This window comes from Hevea brasiliensis, chromosome 4, assembly GCF_030052815.1.
Source record: "Hevea brasiliensis isolate MT/VB/25A 57/8 chromosome 4, ASM3005281v1, whole genome shotgun sequence".
Classification (NCBI taxonomy): Eukaryota; Viridiplantae; Streptophyta; class Magnoliopsida; order Malpighiales; family Euphorbiaceae; genus Hevea; species Hevea brasiliensis.
This window is the reverse complement of record NC_079496.1, coordinates 100,022,550-100,045,207: the sequence shown is the minus strand read 5'-3', so window position 1 is coordinate 100,045,207 and position 22,658 is coordinate 100,022,550. Positions and strand designations below refer to the sequence as shown.

Below are 22,658 nucleotides of genomic sequence, written 5' to 3'. Positions count from 1 at the left end.
TTTTGGTCCTTGGTAAGAGCTTGATCCTACACATAATAAATTATATAATAGTTCTATCCAAATTATAAAATAATAGTAAATCAATGAGTATAATATGAGTTAAAATTAATGTAACCTAATCTAAGAGCGCAAAATTATGTAATTTTTTACTTTAGAGAAATTTTTTATTATATTTTCATTTAACTCTTTAAAGTTAAAATTTTATTAAATAATGTATAATTTTTAGTAATTAAATTTTGATTTACAATTTTAAGTATTAAAAATAAATTTAATTTTAATATAGTAGCTGTTTATAAAAATGTTATAGATTATAATTAAAACTTTTTCAAATTAAAAATAATATAGCTAATATAATATTAAATTTAGTGAATTCAATTATTAACACTAGACTTTTAAATATTATTTTTGGCTTATGCTCTTCACTATCACCATATATTTTATAATATATTTTATTCGTATCGCACCGCTGATATTTTGAGTGGGTCATAATTTAATTTTATAAAACAGCATATATATATATATATATATATATATATATATATATATATATATATATATATATTAAGTCACTTCATAATAAATATTTTAATAAATATATTTTATTATCTTATATATATTTTTTAATTATATAATTTTTAACAAAAATATACTATTAAAAAGTGATTTAATAAGATAATTAATAATTATAAAATGATTTAATATATTTATAATTAAAAATAATCATGTAACAAAAAAAAATCAAAATTAATATTAGATTATATATATATATATTTATAATTAATAACAAATTAAATTATATATATAACAATCTTAATTATATATAATATATATAATTTTATTAAAAGGATGTAATATATCTAAAATGTATATATCTTTGTGTGCATGTGTGTGTATATATAAAATCTATTATTCAGTTTAGTTTCGGTTTTTATCTTGTTTCAATTCAATTCCAGCTTAATTCTTGATAAAAGATTAAAATCGAACCAAAATAATAAAACAATTTCTATTCGATTTGGTCCCTGCCGTCGGATCACAGAACCATGCAGAGAGTAGTAGTGGCAGACTAGGAGTGAGTCTAGGCCTCCCCATCTCCTTCATATATCCTCCTTCTCCCTCAGTCCCTCTCGATTCTGTGATTTCTGTTTTCCCTTCGTTCATAGCCTCAACCCATCTCGTACGGTCATTAGTCCAGTTGGCTTTGCTCCTCCTTCGATCATCTATTTTTTCATTTCCTTGTCAGCGGTAATCTAGTTAGTCACTTGACGTCGTTTATGGATCCTTATTGATGACATCACAAAGACTTTTTGCCTCTTTTCTCGTGTTTTCATGTTCTAGCCACTGTCGCGATCTCCACTACAAGATATGCCGTTCACCACCACACTTAGGTATTTTAGAATTACTTGATTTCGATATTTTGTTAGAAAATCTAATATGATTTGTTCATATTTGATTTAGATTATTTGAAGTATGGGAATTGATTTTGCTGTTATGTAATTCACAACACATTTGATATTGATTGTTTAAGGTACGGGAATTAATTTTATTGTTCTGTATTTATGCATATTATTTTACTTTTTTTAATTTTTCTGCTACAGATTTTGTGATTGTGTTAGAATTTTTATTGGGTAATGTTAAATTTGCGTTGTTATTGCTTCCTTCTTTTTTTTTTTTTTTAAATCTGTCTTCGTGATTTATGTTGAACAGAATGGGGATTGAATCATTGATTTCTGTATTCTTCTTCCTTACTTGAGTTTTCTCATTGATCCCAAGAACTTCGGTTTTTCTTATTAAAGTCGGTTCGGTTTCTGGAAATTATCAAATGTGGTTTTCGGCTTTTTCGAACCAAATCTACGGAATGAACACCCTAGTGACTTGTAGGTTTTGTTTGTTTCTCATGCTTTTATGGTCTGTTTCTTGAGTAATTTTTCTACTTGCATGCTGGGTATTCTTTGGATTTTGAAATTTGATGAGCAGCTTTAATTTAACACAAAATAACTTATTAGTTTCTATCATTTTCTTTTAAGTAGATGATATTATTAATTGGGGCAGTAAGCAAAATATCTTTGTAATAGTTTGTAAACTTTAGCACCTTAATTTTTTTTTTTTTTTTTTGTGAGATAAACATTAGCACCTTTCTTAGTTTACTTTCGGTCTCCGTTCGCATGCAATTGCAAAACATCTATATATAGATTATACAGAAAGATACATCTACAGATATTATGTGGAAGTATGCAACATGAACTGTGCAAATTATTTTCATATGAAATAGCTTTTAACAAATTGGATGGGAACAATAGTAACATTGGTAAGTAACATCTAACTATAACTTGTTCCCTCTTAAAGTAGGATTAAAAAAACTGTTGATTGTTGAGTGAATGCATAGTCTTTTTATGGAACACCTAAAAGAGTCAAATTGTGATTGAGTAGGACCTATTTGAGATTGATAAAAGAAAAACAACAAATAATCTATAAATGAATTTGTTTTAGTGGATAACTTGATTGTTGAGCTTCTTGTATTTCAGTTTTACATGCATAGGTAGTTATCTTAATTGTTAGAATAGGAAGTCTCTATTGCTTTTCCTTTGATACAAAGACAAACAATTTGAAAGCCATATAAAATGACTATAAAACAATTTGAAAGCCATATAAAATGATTATGTTTGAATTTTCATATACAATATGGTAAGTTCTCACCTCCCTTCCCCCGCCCCACACCACCCACAGTACAAACTCTTGCAGTCCCATCCCTCTCTCTCTTCACTCAAGTTACTGTGGTGTTTCATTCCCATCAGCCATTGTTGTTCAATTTTACTTTGTACAACGGACAACAATACAAGTAGCAGTTATAAAATCTTAGAAACATGCGTCTTACAAGTTAAATCAAAATTAGGAAATACTGTCACAGTGTCTTGCTGCTTTCTAGGTCAGTATTTTTTTGGCCAAAGTTATATGGTTGGTTGTGCACTTACAATTTATTTGCTGCTTTGGTTTTATTATACAAGTAAACGTTCATGGTTTTCAAGTTAGTCTTATTGATTTGGTTGGTGGATTAAGTCTTTCAAACAAGAATAAAATCCCCTCACATTAACTATTAATTAGCGTGTAATAGTGGTTGATTTCAAATTAGAAGGCTGTAATTATTCATAAGCCACTGCTTACAGTTTTTTTAGGTGTTATATATTGACACCTTTAATTTCAATCCCACCTGTCTATTACCCAAATGAAATATATCCAACCCCTCATCCTGCCTTCACCAACACACAAACAATCCCTCCCTCCTCCCCTGGGGTTCCCTTATTTATGCAGTCAATTTCATTGGTAGTCATTGAAGTTGAGATTCAAGTGATTGATTTCCAAAATATTCTTTTGTTTCTCAAAGGTTCAAGTTGCTCAGATTCAAAGAGATCATAGAGCCATATAACTGTATCCCAAAAAATCATCACAGAAACTGAATTGGAAAACTGAACTGAAACAGACCATTTCAGTTTGGTTAGGTTTAGTGCTCATCTACAATATTGGTTCTTTTGTTTCTACGCGTCAAAGAATTTGGTCATTTTGATTTTCTTCAATCCTGAAACCAAACCAACCGATGCACACCCCTATGCCTAGAGAAGGGGTGAATATGGAAATTTTTCGAGCAATAAATAATTGATTTCTAAAATTGTTGGACCAGTCAATAAAGATATCTAGCTGGATGGATTTGAAACTCGTCTAGTTTTTTTTTTCTTTTTTTGAACTTTTTTTCATCAAAACTTGCTTATCTTTTGGTTTGGTTCTGCGCAACTTAGATACTTTTAGAAAGCAATTTAGGGAAACTCATTTCTTGTGAATGTGATTGCATTCAGCTGGATATTTCTATGGCGGTTGTTACTTAATCTTCTGGTTTATTTTGCGTTTTGAGTCTGTACAAACATCTGAAATCAGATTAATTACAGACAGTTGAAGACAACCAAACATGCAAACAGCTTCACATCTTCATCCAATTCTTTTCATTTCCAACAAGTATGGGCTCCCTCTTTGTGTAAATTGTGCATTTCGTCTCTTTCTTCCTCTAGCCACTCCTCTTGTAGCTTTTGTCCTCCTTTTCAAAATTAAAAATAAACCAAAATGATTTCAATTGGAGCATTAATGTTTAAACATATTGCTGAAGAAGCCATGTTAAGCCAAATGGATGGATGGACATTAAAACCTTGAATTCAAGTCAACTTAGCTTCAGTGTAGGAGCTCAGACTCGTAAATTTCTGCCACCTAAGTGACAAGCCAAGTTGTTTGTGACTCCCAACACAAATGATGGCCACCCTTCTGTCTCTTTGTTAGATGCAGAAACAAATACTAATCATGCACCTAGTTCTGAAGCTGAGACTTTCTTGAGAGCAAATGGTCATCGCCTGGGTACCTTTGGAGGGGATTGTCCGTTCTTATCTTAGCAGGGCAGGTAACTATCAGGACTTTAAAGGGCAAAATTCACTGGAGAAATACCCTTCAATAGCTGGAGAGAGTTGGACCAAGATCAGTTGGTGTCTGTCTCTTGACCTCTGCTTATATGGGCATGGCTTTTACCATTCAATTTGTTAGAGAGTTTACTAGACTAGACTGGGTTTGCAAAGATCTATTGGTGGTGTATTAGCACTAGCCTTTTCAAGAGAGTTGAGTCCTGTGGTCCCATCAATTGTGGTTGTTGGGCAGATGGGTAGTGCTTTTGCAGCAAAGTTGGGAACAATGCAGGTTTCTGAGCAAACAGACACATTGAGAGTTCTTGGCACAAACCCCATTGATTATTTCGTGACTCCAAGGGTGATTGCTTCTTGTTTTGCTCTGCTGCTTTTGCCTTTGATGTGTTTCACAGTGGGGATGCCATCCAGTGCTTTGCCACCTGATGGTGTCTTTGATAAGCATTAATATTATATTGGATTCAGCTAGGAGAGTACTTAGATCATGGGATCTAATTAGAGCAATGATCAAGTCACAGGTTTTTGGTGCGATCATATCAATTGTAAGTTGTGCTTGGGGAGTTACTACTTTGGGAGGCGCAAAAGGTGTTGGGGAGTCAACAACTTCGGTTGTGGTTATCTCACTTGTTGGTATCTTTATTGCTGACTTTGCACTATCATATTGCTTCTTCCAGGGAGTTGGATGTTGACCCTATGAGCTCAAAGGAGCATGAATTTTGATAATAGCAAAACTTAATTGGAATCAAATTAACTTTTCTTTAAGTGTTGTGACATTTCTTCTTAAAGATTTAAAGAAATATTAATTAGTTGGTGAAATTATGCATTAAAGAAAGATGACATCCTAAGACAACTCAAGATGAATCAAAGATAAAAAAAGATAAAGCTACCTTCCAAGCTATATTTAAGATTAAAGTGAAGGTACATAGTTTAGAGTATAGTTTAAGATTCTTAAGAGTATTTGTGAAAAGAATTGAGGAGTAGAGCTAATGAAATTAACTTTTAATCCCTCAAATTTTTATCCTAAGTTTTTAGAATTTGTTTTTAAGTTTTGAATGGCCTAAAAGTATTTCAATATAATCTGGTGCAAAGTTTTTGAAAAGAAAAGGTTTGCAGGTTTGCTAACTGGTTTGCTACTGTTCTTGGTATGCTAACTAGTTTGCTAACAGACTCATGTCTGCACAATATCGTAAAAAATGATAAATAATGGCTAGTTTTCTAAAATTTAAATTTATAACATTCAAATGGGGTTTCAAACTGTTAGAAATAGTTTGAGACTCTAAATACACTTATTCTTGGCCATTTTGCACTTAATGAAAATTGCTATAGTGTTCCTAACTCTTTGAAGTCATGCAAAAGCTTTCATTCAAAGTGTTCTCACTTGCTTTTATGGCTCATCATTGTCATATCTACTCAACTCTTCTTTTTAGATTCTATTGTAATGAGTGAGAGTGAGTTTTAAACAATTTTATTAGCATTTATAAGGTTTGGTAAGCACCTATTGAAGCTTGATGGTGTGAAGTGTTTGACTTAGTAAAAATTTAAAACTACTTTATAAAGTTTTGGAGTGGAGATTTGTAAAAGACTTTTGTCTCTTGCCTTTAAAAGAGAAGAAGAGTGAAGTAAAGACTCAAAAAGGCACTTTTGAGAGAGTGGATGTAAGCTATTTAAGCCAAACCACTATAAAAATTTAGTATTTTATTTTCTTAACCATAACTCTTTAAATTTCAGCATTTTTCTCTGGTTAAGTTAAAATTGCTGTGCTGTGATCTGCATCAGTTTACTTCTCTGTTTGCTTAATACTGCAATATTTTGTTTGAACAGTACGCTGAGCATGATTTGATTTAACTCTGCATATATAGTTAATTTGAGCTATTTTACACACAGTTCATATTAGAACACTTTGTTAAACCAAGTCACAATTTTTCAAAGATTTTGAGCAAAAACTGAAAAATTGTATTAGTCCAATTTACTCCCCCCTGGACATATTTAGGATATCAATTTGGTATCAAAGCCTTTCTCTCTTGCTTAAGGTTTAAACACCTTAGAGTGATCCACACACATGGCTGATTCATCTAGCAATTCTGTTTGCATTCTTGCTCCCTTAGCGAAAGGTTATTCTATTGCTAGACCACCACTTTTTAATGGCACAAACTATTCTTTTTGGAAAACTAGAATGAGAAACTTCATACAATCTGTTGATATTGATGCTTGGAGGATAATTAAAGATGGTCCTTATGTTCCTCATAAAAGTGGTGAAGGAAATGCGCAATTACCTAAAGTCGAAGTAGAATTTGATGATAATGATTGGAAGAAAATTTCTATTAATGCTAAAGTCATTAATATTCTTCATTGTGTTCTTGATATTAATGAATATAACTATATTTCAGGTTATCAAACGGCAAAAGTGATATGGGACAAACTAGAAGTCACATATGAAGAAACCAATGTGGTGAAAGAATCAAAGGCAAACCTCCTTATCCATGACTGTGAGCTATTTGAGATGAAACCGGGTGAAACCATAGCGGAAATGAGCACAAGATTTATGGATCTTGTTAATCTTCTTAAAGCTCTTAGAAAGAAATTTGAAGAATCGGAACTTGTGAAGAAAATCTTGAGATCATTATTAAAGTCATGGGAAGGAAAAACCATCGTGATTCAAGACACTAAGGATTTTCGGAGATACACCTATGATGAACTAATTGGTTTTCTCATTGCACATGAGATGATTTACAAGAAGGATGAAAATGAAGGTGATCAAAAGAAAAAGAAAGGTATAGCTTCAAATCCAAAAAAGTGGAAGAGAAAAAGAAAGATGTTGCTTTTAAAGCCAATTCAAGTGATGATTCAATTGCTTCAAGTGATGATGATGAGGATATGGTGATGGTAGTTAAGAGGTTCAAAAGAGCATTCAAGAAAGGTGCAAGCAAGTATGAGAAGTTCATTAAGAAGTACACTCCAAATACTCCAAATCCAAAAGATTCAAGTGAAATTGTTTGTTATGAGTGTAATAAACTGGGTCATATCAAGCTGAAATGTCCTACACTAAAGAAGAAAAAGTTTAGGAAAGATAAAAGCAAAAAGGCAATGGCGGCTACTTGGAGCGATAGTGACTCTTCATCAAATGATGAGTGACAAAGAAAAAGCCCAAAGCTCACACATTGAAGATAGTGATAATGAGGTAAATCTTGAACCTTTAATGTTAATGAGTTAGAACTTGCATTTATGAAAACATATGATAAATATAGACCTTTTAAAAAGAAATGCAAAATTTTAAGAAATGAAAATTGTGAATTGAGATTGGAAAATATTTCTTTGAGTATGGTTTTAAAGGAAAATGAATTTTACAAATCTCAAATGAAATTATTTAATGAAGTAAATGATGAGCTTAAAAGGTCAAAAGAAATTCGTGTGATACTTCTTGAAAAAAATAAAGCTCTTGAAGCAAAAGTTGAATCTTTAACAAAAGATTTAGCTAAATTTATAAAAGAAAAATAAACTCTTGATGTACTTCTTGGAAACCAAAGATTTTCAAATGAAAAATTTGGAATCGGTTATGATGGTTTTATGAAATATAGAAAATACAAAAATTATATTGTTAAAGCTTCATCTTCTTCACAACTAAGCATTACATGTTTTTATTGTAATAATAAAGGTCATATGGTTAATGCTTGTCCTATTAGGAAAGGAATCTTTAAGGCAAATAAAGTTTGGGTGCTTAAAGGAATCATAGCTAATATCACTAACATCCAAGGGCCTAAAGTTGCTTGGGTACCTAAAATCAGTTAGCTAATTTCAGGTCTGTCTAAGGAGTATGCTGAAAACAGAACAGTGGTACATAGACAGTGGCTGCTCTAGGCATATGATTGGAAACAAAAGCAAATTCTCCTCACTCACCTTGAAAGAAGAAGGATATGTCAAATTTGATGACAAAAGTAAAGCAAAAATCATTGAAAGTGGAACTATTAGTAAGAATCCTTGCATTGAAAAGGTTACGTTGGTACAAGGTTTGAAATATAATCTTTTGAGTGTTAGTCAACTTTGTGATAATGGTTTTAAAGTTATATTTACTTCTACACACTGTAAGATTTATGGAAGTGATCATGTTTGTTGGTGTTAGAATGGATAATATTTACTTACTTGATTTAAAAGGTCTTGAAAAAAAATTATGAAATATGTTTTATGACTCTTGATGATAGTGCATGGCTATGGCATAGAAAGTTTGGACATGCTAGTATGAGTACTCTTGCTAAATTTTCTAGAAGAGAACTTATTAGAGGTATTCCAAAGTTAAATTTTGAAAAAAAATTTCAATGTAAAGCATGTGCACTTGGTACCAAATGTCACGGGGCCTCACGTGGGTAGATATTGTCCGCTTTGGGCTACGGCCCGCACGGTTTTGTTCCTGAGCCGAGCCTTTGCCCAACCCAAAACGCGTCTACCCAAGCAAGGCCACCCCTTTCATATTAGCCTAGTCACTCCCCCATACTTGGCCGATGTGGGATTGAGTCACCTCTGTGACATCTCTCCCACCCGATCCTGCAACGACCTCGTTGCAGTCCAGCCACCCTGTCTACACCTCTGTGCGCTTGGCGTGAGTCGACCAAGATGGGTCGGCTCTGATACCAAATGTCACGGGGGCCTCACGTGGATAGATATTGTCCCCTTTGGGCCTAGGCCCGCACGATTTTGTTCCTGGGCCGAGCCTCTGCCCAACCCAAAACGCGTCTACCCAAGCAAGGCCACCCCTTTCATATTAGCCCAGTCACTCCCCCATACTTGGCCGATGTGGGATTGAGTCACCTCTGTGACATAAGTCATCTTTTAAACCTAAAAATGTTGTTACTACATCTAGACCATTGGAGTTGTTGCATCTTAATCTTTTTGGTCTAATCACACCTAATAGTCTTGGAGATAAAGCATATACATTTGTGATTGTTGATAATTTTTCAAAATTTACATGGACTTTCTTCCTTACTCATAAAGATGAAACTTTTGGTGTATTTGAAATTTTTTGTCAAATAATTCAAAATGAAAAAGGATATTGTATTACCTCTTTGAAAAGTGATCGTGGAAAGGAATTTGAATATAATTTTTTTTGAAAATTATTGCTCTCAAAATGGTATTTATCATACTTTTTAGCCTTTAGAATTCCATAACAAAATGGAGTTGTAGAAAGACAAAACTGGTCTTTATAAGAAATGGCAAGAACAATGCTGAATGAAACAGTTTGCCAAAATTTTTTTGGATAGAAGCTATAAATACAGCTTGCTATATTCTGAATAAAGTTTTCATAAGAGCAATTTTAAAGAAAGCACCTTATAAGCTTTGGAAAGGAAGAAAACCTAACATTGCATATTTTTATGTCTTTGGTTGCAAATATTACATTTTCAATAACAAAGACAGTAATCTCAAGAAATTTGATGCTAAATCTAGTGAAGGTATCTTTCTTGGTCTACGATAAGCAAAGCATATAGGATATTCAATAGGAAAACTTTGACCATGGAAGAATCCATGCATATACTTTTGGATGAGACTAACCCTTCCTTACAAAGGAAAGATTCTTGTGATGATGGAAATGAGAAGATTTTTGACATCATAAAATCAAATGGAGATGAGTTTAAGCAAAAACAATTAGTAGAGGTTGATCAAAATGATAAAAAAAGAAGAACTTCTACTATCTACAAATGTTGAAATTCAAGAGGAGTCTCTGCCAAATGTGGAAGAACTACAAAGTGAGGAACCTCAACATCAAGATATTCCACAAGAATGGAGATTCCATAAAAATCATTCCAAAGATAACATTCTTGATTGTCCATCACAAATGATGATGACAAGAGCTCAACTTAGAAGATATTTTGGTAATGTTGCTTTTGTCTCTCAATTTAAACTAAAAACTTGTGATGAAGCTCAAAATGATGAGAGTTGGCTTCTTACTATGCAAGAGGAACTCAATCAATTTAAGAGAAATAAAGTATGGACACTTGTTCCTAGACCTAAAAAGCATTCTATTATGGAAATTAAATGGGTGTTTAGGAATAAGATGGATGAAAAAGGGCATATAATTAGAAACAAAGCTAGACTAGTAGCTCAAGGATGCAATAAAGAGGAAGGTATTGATTTTGATGAAACTTTTGCTCCAGTTGCTAGAATTGAAGCTATTAGAATGTTATGTGCGTTTGCATGCTTTAAAAATTTCATACTTCATCAAATGGATGTTAAAAGTGCTTTCTTGAATGGATATATTGATGAAGAAGTTTATGTTGCTCAATCCCCTGGTTTTGATGATCCACATTTTCCTAATCATATTGTTAAACTCACTAAAACTCTCCATGGTTTAAAGCAAGCTCCTAGAGCATAGTATGAGAGACAGTAAATTTTTGCTTCAAAATGATTTTAAAAAAGGAAAAGTAGATACTACTCTTTTTATTAAAAAACAAGGAAAAGACATGCATATTGTGCAAATTTATGTGGATGATATTATTTTTAGTACAACAAACTATTCTTATTGCAAGAAATTCTCCAACATGATGCAAAGTGAATTTGAAATGAGTACGATTGGTGAACTGACATTCTTTTTTGGATTGCAAATTAAGAAAATGAAAGATGAAATTTTTATAAATCAATCCAAATACATCAAAGACATGCTAAGGAAGTTCAAAATAGAAGATATAAAAAGCATTGGAGCTCCAATGAGCTCAACAATTAAATTGGAGAAAAATGAAAAAGGTAGAGGTATATCAAAAGTTTTATAGAGGTATGATTGGCTCTCTACTCTACTTGACTGCATCTAGGCCAGATATTCATTTTAGTGTGTGTTTGTGTATAAGATTTCAATCATGTCCAAAGGAATCTTATCTTTTTTCTATTAAAAAAAATTTTCAAATACCTCATTGGCACAAACAACATTGGCTTATGGTATCCAAAATGTGAATCATTTGACCTTGTTGGTTATAGTGATTTTGATTTTGATTTTGCTAGTAGTAGGTTGGACAAAAAAAGCACTTCTAAAACTTGTCAATTTCTTAGTCATACATTAGTCTCATGGCATAGTAAAAAAACAAACTTCTGTTGCACTCTCTACAGCAGAAGCTGAATATATTGTAGCTAAAACTTGTGTGGCACAAATTTTATGGATGAAATAACAACTTGAAGATTTTAAAATTAAATTTGATCACATTCCCATAAGATGTGATAACACAAGTGCTATAAATTTGTCAAAAAATCTTGTCCAACACTTTAGAAGCAAGTATATTGAGATAAGACATCATTTTATAAGGGATCATGTTCAAAATGGTGACATTAAAATTGAATTTGTCCCTTCAGAAAATTAGCTTGCATATATTTTTACAAAACCACTCAATGAGGAAGCATTTTGTAGAATAAGGAGAAATTGGCATGATAGATGTTCCTACTTGATATTTGATGCATTTACATATGTTTGTATGTTAAATAGATGCAATAAGTTAATTGGTGTTACTGATAATGAGTGCTGAAATTTCTGGTATGTTTTGAAAATTTCTGGGTCTGATTTGCTATGAGCACTATTCTGTAAATTTTCATCACAGTGGCATACTAGATTATTTGCTAATTTTCTTGTTTGCTAAGTGTTTTACCACTGCTCTCAACTTCATGTTAGCATACTGTGTTTTTAGGTCTGATTGTACTTTAAAATTTCAATTTTTTTTTAAATCTCTGTCTCCTGAGCGCCTCCACTGTGTGGTTATAATCCATATTACAAAAATGCTCCATTCCTTTTAAAACTAAGCTTCACTATTTTTAAAAGGCATAATTGTAATTTCTTGCTTTATTTAAGAAAACTTCAGGTGCAGAACTCAAAAAGTTTTCAGACCCATCATCTTTTCAGTTTCTCCACTGATTCACGTAACCCCTTCACTCTGCAAACCTTCCATTTCAGTTTTACAAGTTTAAATTTCAAAATTAATTTTTCCAAAAAACTGGTGCTTTTCATTTTGGAAACTGCTCAAGGCCATTAATTTAAAACCCTAGTCTTCTCTCTCTCTCTCTCTCTCTCTCTCTCTCTCTCTCTTTCACTTAATTCCTTCATTCATGCCACCATCCGCACCTTACCAAATGATTCAACCCCATATTTTTTTTGCCATTCTTAAGAAATTTCATAGTTAAGTGGTTCTTCTCTCGGGTTAATTTTTTTCTCAAGAATTTTCATCATCTCTTATCTGTTTAGAAGTTATAGGCATTTTTTTGTGATTGTTGCAATTCTTAGATTTTTTTTTTTAATTGACATGCTATATTTTCGATTTCTTTTAATCAATGGTTGATGGGTTTCTTTATTTTAATCCTTCTCATGACAATAACCTGCACTGTATGTCGATATTTCAAAATTTACTGTTGCTGTTTTTCGAAAACCTAGATTGTCCATTGATTGTCTTCCTTGTTCATTTGAAAATTTGGAACAATACATGTTGTATTTGTGATTTTCAATGGGTATGTGATTTTCACTTGTATTATATATATAAATTTTATTCCCGCCTCTGTTGGGTGTTTATATCGCGTGTTGTTTTCTTTTCAAACCCTAGTAGTGCTCTTCCCTGTTGCCCAAAAGCTCCTAATTTGATCATGGCTCAGTTAAAGAGAAAAGGAAAGGTTACTTAGTATACTTCATCTTCAGAATCTAATAGTGACAGTGTTCCTCCATCTCCTCCTCCAGCACAGAAAGAGAAACCTCTGGTCATTGGAGAAGGTAAATCTCAGTCAAAGAAGAGGGCTAGTGAACCTGTCAAAGAAAAGAGTACTAAAAAAGGGAAAGTCTCCAAAGCCCTTGTTGTTCTTATGGAATGGGCTTTTCATGAACCAAGGTACATTCATTGGCCTGCTTTTAGTGAGTTTTCAATTCCTTTAGAGTCTCTGTTTCAATATCAAAAATGGGATAAGCTGTGTTCTAGTTCTGAAGGAATTTATGTGGACTTGGTCCAGAGTTTTTTTAGAAACTTAAGAATTGGAGATGTTGAAGATGATGATTTCTCTAAAGTTAAAAGGGAAGGTTTATGAAGTTCCAAATAGTGACAACTGAGTCTGTTCCCAAAAAGAAGTAGTTCAAGTAGGAGGATTTAATAAAAGAGACTTTGAACATGAGGTGTTTAAGGGAGAGGTTAAAGACAACTATTATCACCCATGCTCATAAACATATCAAAATCCTATATAGTTTTGTCATCTACGTTCTAAATCCCATAACTGACAGCCCTAATTACCTGAGCACCCTTGACCTATGCATCATTTGGCACATTGTGAATGAAATAAAATTCAATCTTGTCTATTTCATGTTGAAGCAAATCATGAAGTGGAAACCTCCATACAAACTTTCATATGCACATCTCTTAAATGGATTGTTTAGGGATTTTGGCATTTCTCTAGAAAATGAAAAACTTAGAACCAATATGATCCCAATTACAAGTTTGCAAAAAGATGATGATGGAAGGAAAATGAGATTTGAGAAAGGGGCCAGTTGAAAAGGTAGTAGAAGTGATACCTATGATGTTGAAGGGATTATGGAAGAGGTCAACAATACGAGGCAATTTACTGAACTTGAATTTGAAGAGCAAAAGCAATTTCGCTTATATCAGCGTGTTCTCGTAGATGCTCGACTCTAAAGTTGATGGTTTTCTATTATTGATGTATAACATTATGGATGACTTAACCAAAATCAAGGTTCATCTAGGTATTACAAGCAAGGATGCTAGGAAAACCAGTAAAGTAGGTGCTACAGGTTCTGAAAAGGAAGTTGGAAGTGAAAAAAAGTAAGAATAGGAAGAGAAAGAAGAATGAGAAGAAGAAAAAAGAGGAAGAAGCTGAAACAAAAAATGAGGAAGGAGAATCTGATGAGGACAAGACCAATACTAATGGTGATGATGATGGTTCTAAAGGTGGCAGCCAAGAAGTTAGTGGAGATGAAAATAGAGAGTGTGGTTCTGATGCTGAGAATGAAGCACACACTCCTGCTCCTACTGCACCTGCTAAAGGAAAACAAAAGTCTGCTAAAAAGGAGCAAAGAAGCAAACTGCAAGCTGATACTGGCAAAGCATCTGGCAAAAAGATCAAATCTGGCAAACAGCAGACAACAACAATTTTTGAGGCTCCAACAGCCTCTGAATTAGCTCCTGGCGCTCTTGTCCCTTTGACCTTGGTGCTACTATGGCTGCTGAAATTCTGCAAACCTTAAGTGATAAATCTCTCAAGCCAGAAAGAAAAAAGATGCCTGTAAACAGACCAAAGCCAACCAGAAGGAGCTCTAGGTTGCAGGGATAGGACTAGTGTGCTGGGTCCTTTCCTACTATTCTTATTTTTGAATGTCTGATAGTCAGTTTTTAGTTTGCTAGAATGTTCGATAATTTTAGCTGTTTGAACTATTTTTAGTTTACTACTTTGTGTGCCAATTTTCTATTTGGACAATTGCACTTGAACAATATCTCTATCTTATGTGTGTGAATTCTCTCTCCCATGTCTTTTTGATGCTGACAAAAAGGGGGAGAAGTGGATGACTTTATTTTGTGGATATTATTTTGATGATCATTGTGTAGCTCCATGGATTGATGAATGAATTTATTTTATGGATCGACTTTTGGAAAGAAAATTCTTATATTGTGGATATTATTGTGGATAATATATTATGTACATAATTGTTGATGTCCTTGCTTGAAACCATTTGTGGCTAATATGTTTGTGAATATTTTATTGAAATTATTAAGGGGGAGTTACTGTATATGAAGTGTTATGCATATTTGTTAATATGTGTGCATACATGTAGGGGGAGATATTCTCCCACACACACACACACACATATATACTCATACGACACTTTTATTTCTTACTTGGTGATTCAATTGAGTTTTGTCATCATAAAAAATGGAGAGATTATTGGCCTCATGAGCTCAAAGAAGCATGAATTTTGATGATAGTAAAACTTAACTAGAATCAAACTAACTTTTCTTTAAATGTTGTGATATTTCTTCTTAAGGATTTAAAGAAAGATTCATGAGTTGGTGAAATTATGCCTTAAAGAAAGATGAGATTCTAACGCAACTCAAGATGAATCAAAGACAATAAAGATAAAGCTACCTTCTAAGCTATATTGAAGATCAAAGTGAGGGTACATAGTTTAGAGAATTGTTTAAGATTCTTAAAAGTATTTGTGAAAAGAATTGAGTAAAGCCAATGAAATTAACTTTTAATCCCTCAAATTTTTATCCTAAGTTTTTATAGCTTGGTTTTAAGTTTTGAATGGCCTAAAAGTATTTCACTGTGATCTGGTTTAAAGTTTTTAATTTTTCAAACTTGAGCAGAAAAAGGTTTGTACGTTTGTTAACTGGTTTGCTACTGTTCCTGATATACTAACTAGTTTGCTAACAGACTCAAGTTTGCACAACATTGCAGAAAAAGACAAAATAACGGCTAGTTTCTTCAAATTTGAATTTATAACGTTCAAATGGGTTTTCAAATGGTCAAAAATAGTTTGAAACTATCAATACACTTATTTTTGACCATTTTGCACTTAATGAAAGTTGCTATAGTGTTCTTAACTCTTTGAAGTCATTTAAAATGTTTCATTCAAAGTGCTCTCACTTACTTTTTTTGCTCATCATCGGTATATCTACTCAACTCTTCTTTCTAGATTCTATTGTAATGAGTGAAAGTGAGTTTTAAATAATTTTATTAGCATGTATGAGAGGCTTGGCAAGCACCTATTGAAGCTTGCTGGTGTGAAGTGTTTGGGACAACCTTTGTTAGAAGTTTGAAGCTACTTTGTAAAGCTTTGGAGTGAAGATTTGTAAAAGGCTTTTGTCTCTTGCCTTTAAAAGAGAAGAATAGTGAAGTGAAGATTCAAAGAGGTACTTTTGAGAGAGTGGATGTAGGCTATTTAAGCCGAATCACTATAAAAATTCAGTGTTCTATTTTCTTAATCCTAATTCTTTAAATTTCTGCATTTTATTTCCTGGTTAAGTTAAAATTGCTGTGCTATGATTTGCATCAGTTTATTGCTCTATTGGCTGAATACCGCTATATTCTGTTTGAACAGTATGCTGAGCATGGTTTGAGTTAACTCGGCATATATAGTTAATTTGAGCTTTACACGCACACATCATATTAGAACACTTTGTTGAACCAAGCCACAATTTTTTAAAGGTTTAGAGCCAGAACCGAAAAATTGTATTAGTTTAATTCAACCCCCCTCTGGGACATATTTGGGACATCATTGGAGATTCTCTAAAGAATGCTATGTGATCATTTGGGCCGCTTTGTCAATTCATGATGTATAAGAAGTGGTTTTATTTTTTCTTGGTTTAGGGGACTGTGTTGGTGTAGATAACTGAGAATTGAATCATAATTTATGTTTAGTCAATCAGAGTCAATATTGTTTGATGGGGAAAAAAGAAGAGAAAAATAAAATGTTACTGGTCCTAGTTTTTGTGAAATATTTGCGTGCTTTATCACTACTTGGTCATTATGTTATTTTCTTTGCTAGTTGTTTCATAGAAACTTGTTTCGACTTTAGCCTGGGTAAAACATGTGTTTCTTGTTTGTCATACTTAATCATCTATGAACTTGTTTTTGTGTGTATTCCTTCTTTATAATTTTGCTATCATAATCAATTCTTATTTAAATGTTTTTGGATGCAGTATTTGGTGAAAGGGAGCACTAGGATTGTACTTTCTGATCTTTTTGTTAATTGTTTAAGCTAGCAATACAAATATCCCTCTTAAACAAAGATAATTTTTATGGCATTTTGTAGATTGATGCATCATTTAGATTCTGTATAACAAAAGTATATAATTATTTCTTTAATATCAATAGAATACTCTTTGTTATCTATGATGAATTAGACAGGTTACATCCAAATGGCTGAGTGGTCATCCCTGGTTCACTATCCAAAGTGGCATCAATATTGACTTCTACAGTTTCAGTCCCAGGTGACTATCAATGTCATTGGCCATAAGTCTAAGTACTTGGTCTGTGTAGCTATGTGCTTCCATGGGTCATCTCCTACCAATACCCTGTGCTAAGGTCACACCTTGTAGACTTGCAAGGTTAGAGGGGTTGGCCAAAATCTCCTAGGTGACCCCTGTTTGCCTAGGGACGACCGAAGACCCTTGTCGAACTTCATCATTTTCTTTTCTATTAAGATTGTAGGTATTGGAGAATTTGACTTAAATTATTTTGTTGGGTGCAACCAATTGTAGAATGCAAAACCATTTTCACATTGGTTCGTTCGAGCTTTTGTTTCACAGTATATGAAGCGATATTAGAGGATGTAAATGTGTCATCATCTACAGACTATGATAATTGGGATAAGTTGTTGAGCTTTGTACCAGCATGGTTATGATATGGTCTATCAGTTCACCTTCTTTCTCCAGTTAGAGAGAGAAAATCTCGTGTTTTCTTTTGATTTCAGAGACCTAGTTTCTCTTCCTTTGCCAGTTTCGTGGCTATCCCCTATCTCTCATGGATCTTCTTTCCCAGCCCGGACATGGGTTCCTCTCCACCTCCAAGCAGAGATTTGTATAGATTTTATTTGGATTTTTTGAATGCAGGTTTGCAGTTTTTTTCAAGAGGGTGTTTTGCGCAACTTGTGTGGCTTGGCTGGGATTGCTCACTCTGGTCTTGCTACTTGGGTTGGGCATCTTGGGGCCTCATAGACGTCCTTTAGGCTTTTTGGTCCCTCAATGGCTAGATGAGAAGATGCCAAAGTTCTGCCCTGCCCCTCTGTGCTTCTTGGCTTCCATGACCTGTGCTTCTCAATGATTTTATTTGGTGCCTAGCTAGTTTGCTTGATCTTTAAGCGTTGTTATGCTTAGGGCCTTCTGAATCAAGCATTTTAGCCATGCATGGCCCTTGGCGGTGTTCTTCAGTAAGCTTAGGCTTCCCTTGGTGAAAGTCTGTCAGACATGGCTGCGGTGCTGCTCCTCCATGCTTTCGGGTTCATGGATTCGGGCCTAGTACTGGCTCGCCTAGGGTCTACCCTTGTGGACTTTGGTCTTATTGTGGTTTGGGTTGGGAAATTAGCTAGGATCTCTGTAATTTGAGCCATGGGTTTCTCTTTGTAATGGGCTTTCTAGCCTTTATTTTTAATGAATCTAAACTTAATTTTTGGAAAAAAAAAAAGAAAGCATGGTCATAATATACCATACTAAAACAATGAAAATACTACCTTTGTGGTGAGCAATTATTTAATTTAATTTTTATTTTAAAAAATCTAAAATTCAGCAAAAATAACTATGCAAGTAATCCATTGCTTGACTTTGCATTGGAAGCAAACGTTTAATTTATGAGCCTAGCTAACAACTGAAGCATGCATAAAAGGTGAGCTAAGCGAAGCAAATGGGAGATGACTTGATATTTCATCAGGCACAAGTGTGATCCTCCTCAAAATATAGTAGTTGTTTTCTACTTGTGTCTTTCCTTTTTCCCTATTATTATTATTATTATTATTATTATTGAGGCACCCCATAGAGGCCACACAATACACCAAATTTCGGACCAAAAAGGTTGACGAAAAATTTTGACTTCCCGGTACACCATAGTTCAAGTCAGAAAATACCTATCCAAAGCCAGGTTTGCTCTCAAGGATCCGTTTGGCTGCAATTCCTTCCTTGTTCAATTCCTGTGAATTATGATAGGTACCAATTCAAAAATACCTATCAGTGGAGTAAAATATTATTAAGGTGAAGGACATGTTTGGTTTAGCGATTAAATATAGTTAATAGTTGATAACTAATAACTGTTTTATTAGTTGATAGCTAATGATCATTAATTTATATCAAGTGTTTTATAAAATTGTCTAACTAACTACTATTATATGTGTATAAAATAACTAATAAGAGTATATATATATATATATATATATATATATATATATTATTAAAATCGATAAATAAAAATTAAATAATATAAGAAAATATAAATAATATATATCCCTAATGATATAGAAATATATTACGAAAGAGAATAAAATGATCTTTTTATCTTGAGATAATAATAACTGATTAAGAATAATTCTAATTTCACACCTTTTTAAAATGCAAGAGTTTAAGGGTATATCAACCAAATAACAACTATTTTGCATCTTTACCAAATAGGTTTAGAGTAGTTGCTGGATATAAAACCCTATCAACTACTCTAAATCCCTAATCCAAATATCACTAAAATATTTGAGTGTCAGTAGAGTAAAATTACTTCAAGGATAAAATTTAAAATTCAGAGAAACTAAGCCTAAAATTTTAATGGGGCAAGATACTATTAAAATCATATATCCAAAGAAATAAGTGAAATCAGTGGACAAAACACTATTAAAATCATGTATTTAAAGAAATAAGTGAGATCAGTGGGATAATTACCGCTTTAACAAGGCCTCAAATTAAAAGATTCAATTATTTAGGTGTAATAAGTTTCACCCGTTAATTATATGTTTAAAATTTATTGAATTAGTAATCAAACATCGGCTATCAAGATTTAATTTCTAAGAAAAAAAAATACAATATTAAAAAAAACTTATGTCATCTATGTAATAAGCTTCATTCTAAAAAGCCATTCAATTTTAAAATTTGATATTTTTTCTCAAGGGTAGTCCAATTTTTAACGAAGAGTTAAATGTTTGATTTTTAATGGCCATTTTAAATAATTCACACCAAAACTATCAAAGCAAACCCAACAAATTGTTGAAGACTTGAAAAAAAAAAAAAAAAAATGAATCTATCTGCAAATGTTCCAAACAAGGCCTTAGGTTGTTTTCATGGATGAAGAAGGTTTTGGTGGTTAGTCAGAGTTGGTGGTTACAGTGGCAAGATCTTCCATTTCAACGCATATATAACGGACGCCACGTGTACATCCATTCCGAAACAATTCTGAGTTTGAGGCGTTTTAACTTTGAATGCACTTGCTGTTAAAAAAAAAAAATAAAGCATTCGCCGCCATTATTTCTTTATTTTATTATTATTTTTATTTTTTTTTAATTTTTTTTTCTGTTATAGTAAATTTATAAAGCAAAAGCAACAAAGCTAGTTTAAAAGGAATAAACGTTAAGTGGACGGCCATAAGGAGGTTGATTGACTTGAGCAAAACAATAATCATTATGCTTTTTTAAGCAAATTAATTAAATTTCCCTCAACCAAACCCATTAGGCAATAAAGAAGCTTTTCTCCATTTTATTATTTCATGTACATTGCTTTTAGATTCTAATGAAATAAATTAAATGAATATGTATTTTATTTCATATATATTTGACATTAAAAATAAAGATATCATGTGAAAATGCATCATGTAACCGATTATATTGTGAATAATATAATATTTATTATATAAAAAAATATATGTAATTATGATTAATTATTTTGGTTTATATTTTTCATTGTCACTTAGAATGACCATTGGTTTGGTTTGGGTAAGTTTCAGGATAAGGAAATAGCAGTTTGGGTTCATTGGTTCAAGTGAGTCAGTTTCAGGATAGGAAATAGTAGTTTGGGTTCATTGGTTCAAGGGATTAGAATTGAACCATAGGGTCCCCTAATTTTGATTTTGATTTGACTTTGGTTCGATTTGATTTGACCAAATCTAACAATTTAATTTTTTTAAAAGGAAAAAAATATGATTTTTGCCTAGAATTGAATCAGTCAATTCTGGTTTGGTTTCTATCAAGTTGATTCAAAAGGACAGAAAAAAAAAATTCTAATTTGAATCAAAACAGATAGGAATGCCCACTCCAATTCAACTAAAAAAATGGATGGCTACAATTTAGGTATGTGTACTATAATTTGCTATTGCCGTCATCGCATAGTCTCCGCCTTAGTTCGATTTTAGGATACAGGCCTAATTCAAAGATGATTTTAGAATCGATGATTCCATTACAATTCTAATTTTAATTCTCATTCTATTCTAGTTCAAATCCAAATTTGACGTAATCTAGTAGTTGAATTATTTTTCAATTTTTCTTTAAAAAAAAGGTTTTGAACTAGACCAGATAGTAGGCCAAACCTCTAGTTTCAATCTCTTTTTTTTTTTTTTGGATGGGGGGTTGGGGGTGGTTGTGGGGGGTGTGTTTGGGTAGGGGGACGGCCCTCTCAACATAATTCCAATTTGATTTAGGTAGGTAAAATGTTGAGCAATTTTGATCTTGACTTGTTGGTCTAGTCTAATTTTGAGATAAAACTAGATTGATGGCCGTGACTAGTTAATGACAGCACTCGACCATTTGTTATCACAACAGTTGTCTCTCCTTTGTTATTACCACCACAAATAAAGTAAATATTGAAATAGAAATTGTCACTATATTATTTGCATTTTTATTTTGCATTCAAACATAAGAATAAAATGACAATTATATTACATTACATTACAATATGTATATACATTATTGATTATATTACATTGCATTACGTCCAACCGTACATAACCTAAAATAGTGTCAAAAATCCAACTGAGTTTCACCTATGTTAGGACCTAACTTTCTAGAAGAAAACATAATTTATAGCCCAAACAACACTCAAATGGCCTCAAACCTACAATACTTATCAAAATGCTCATTTGAAACTTACTAGTTCATTTAATTAGCAATAATTCATTAACTCCACTTTGATGCCTAAACTCCCCTAATGTTTAAAAATATTCAGTTGTAGCCAATTAGTTGCAATTGATATTAATGTGCCTACAAAGTGGTTAAGAGTTTTTATTAATTTTAGAATCTTGAAGCATGTTCATAACAAGCATGTAAAGTGGAAAGAACAAAAACTGTTTCATTATGATTGCATGGGCTTAGTGAAAGAAAAATGATTAAGCCTATTTAGAATTAAGAAAATTAGGACCAAATGGAGCACACTAATAGGGCATGTATTGGGCTGCCTTGTGGTGGGCCTTTATTCTTCAAAAATTCGTGGATCCATAACATCCTATTATTTCTTCATTTTTGAAAGCCCATATGAAGGAGATTTTAGTGTTTTTGATGCCTTTATGTTTCTATATGGGTTGGGAGTCAATTTCGAATATTTGACCATCAAATATTCTCCAAGTTCTTCAAAGATTATGGCCAGCAACAATATGGATGAATTTGACTTGTCAACTCAGAATATAATCTCAAGAGATTATTACTATCTTGGAAGGTCATGGCTAGCACTTTATTAATTAGGAATCTTTTACTTTTCTTTTTTTATTTCTATTAGGATTTATTCCAGATCTGTATTTTTTTAT

At 32.7% G+C, this 22,658-nt stretch overlaps 1 pseudogene; it reads left to right on the top strand.

The window, feature by feature from the left end:
* Positions 1 to 937: 937 nt before the first annotated feature.
* LOC110663652 (protein TRIGALACTOSYLDIACYLGLYCEROL 1, chloroplastic-like) lies at positions 938 to 18,627 on the top strand (annotated as a pseudogene).
* The last annotated feature ends 4,031 nt before the right edge of the window (positions 18,628 to 22,658 follow it).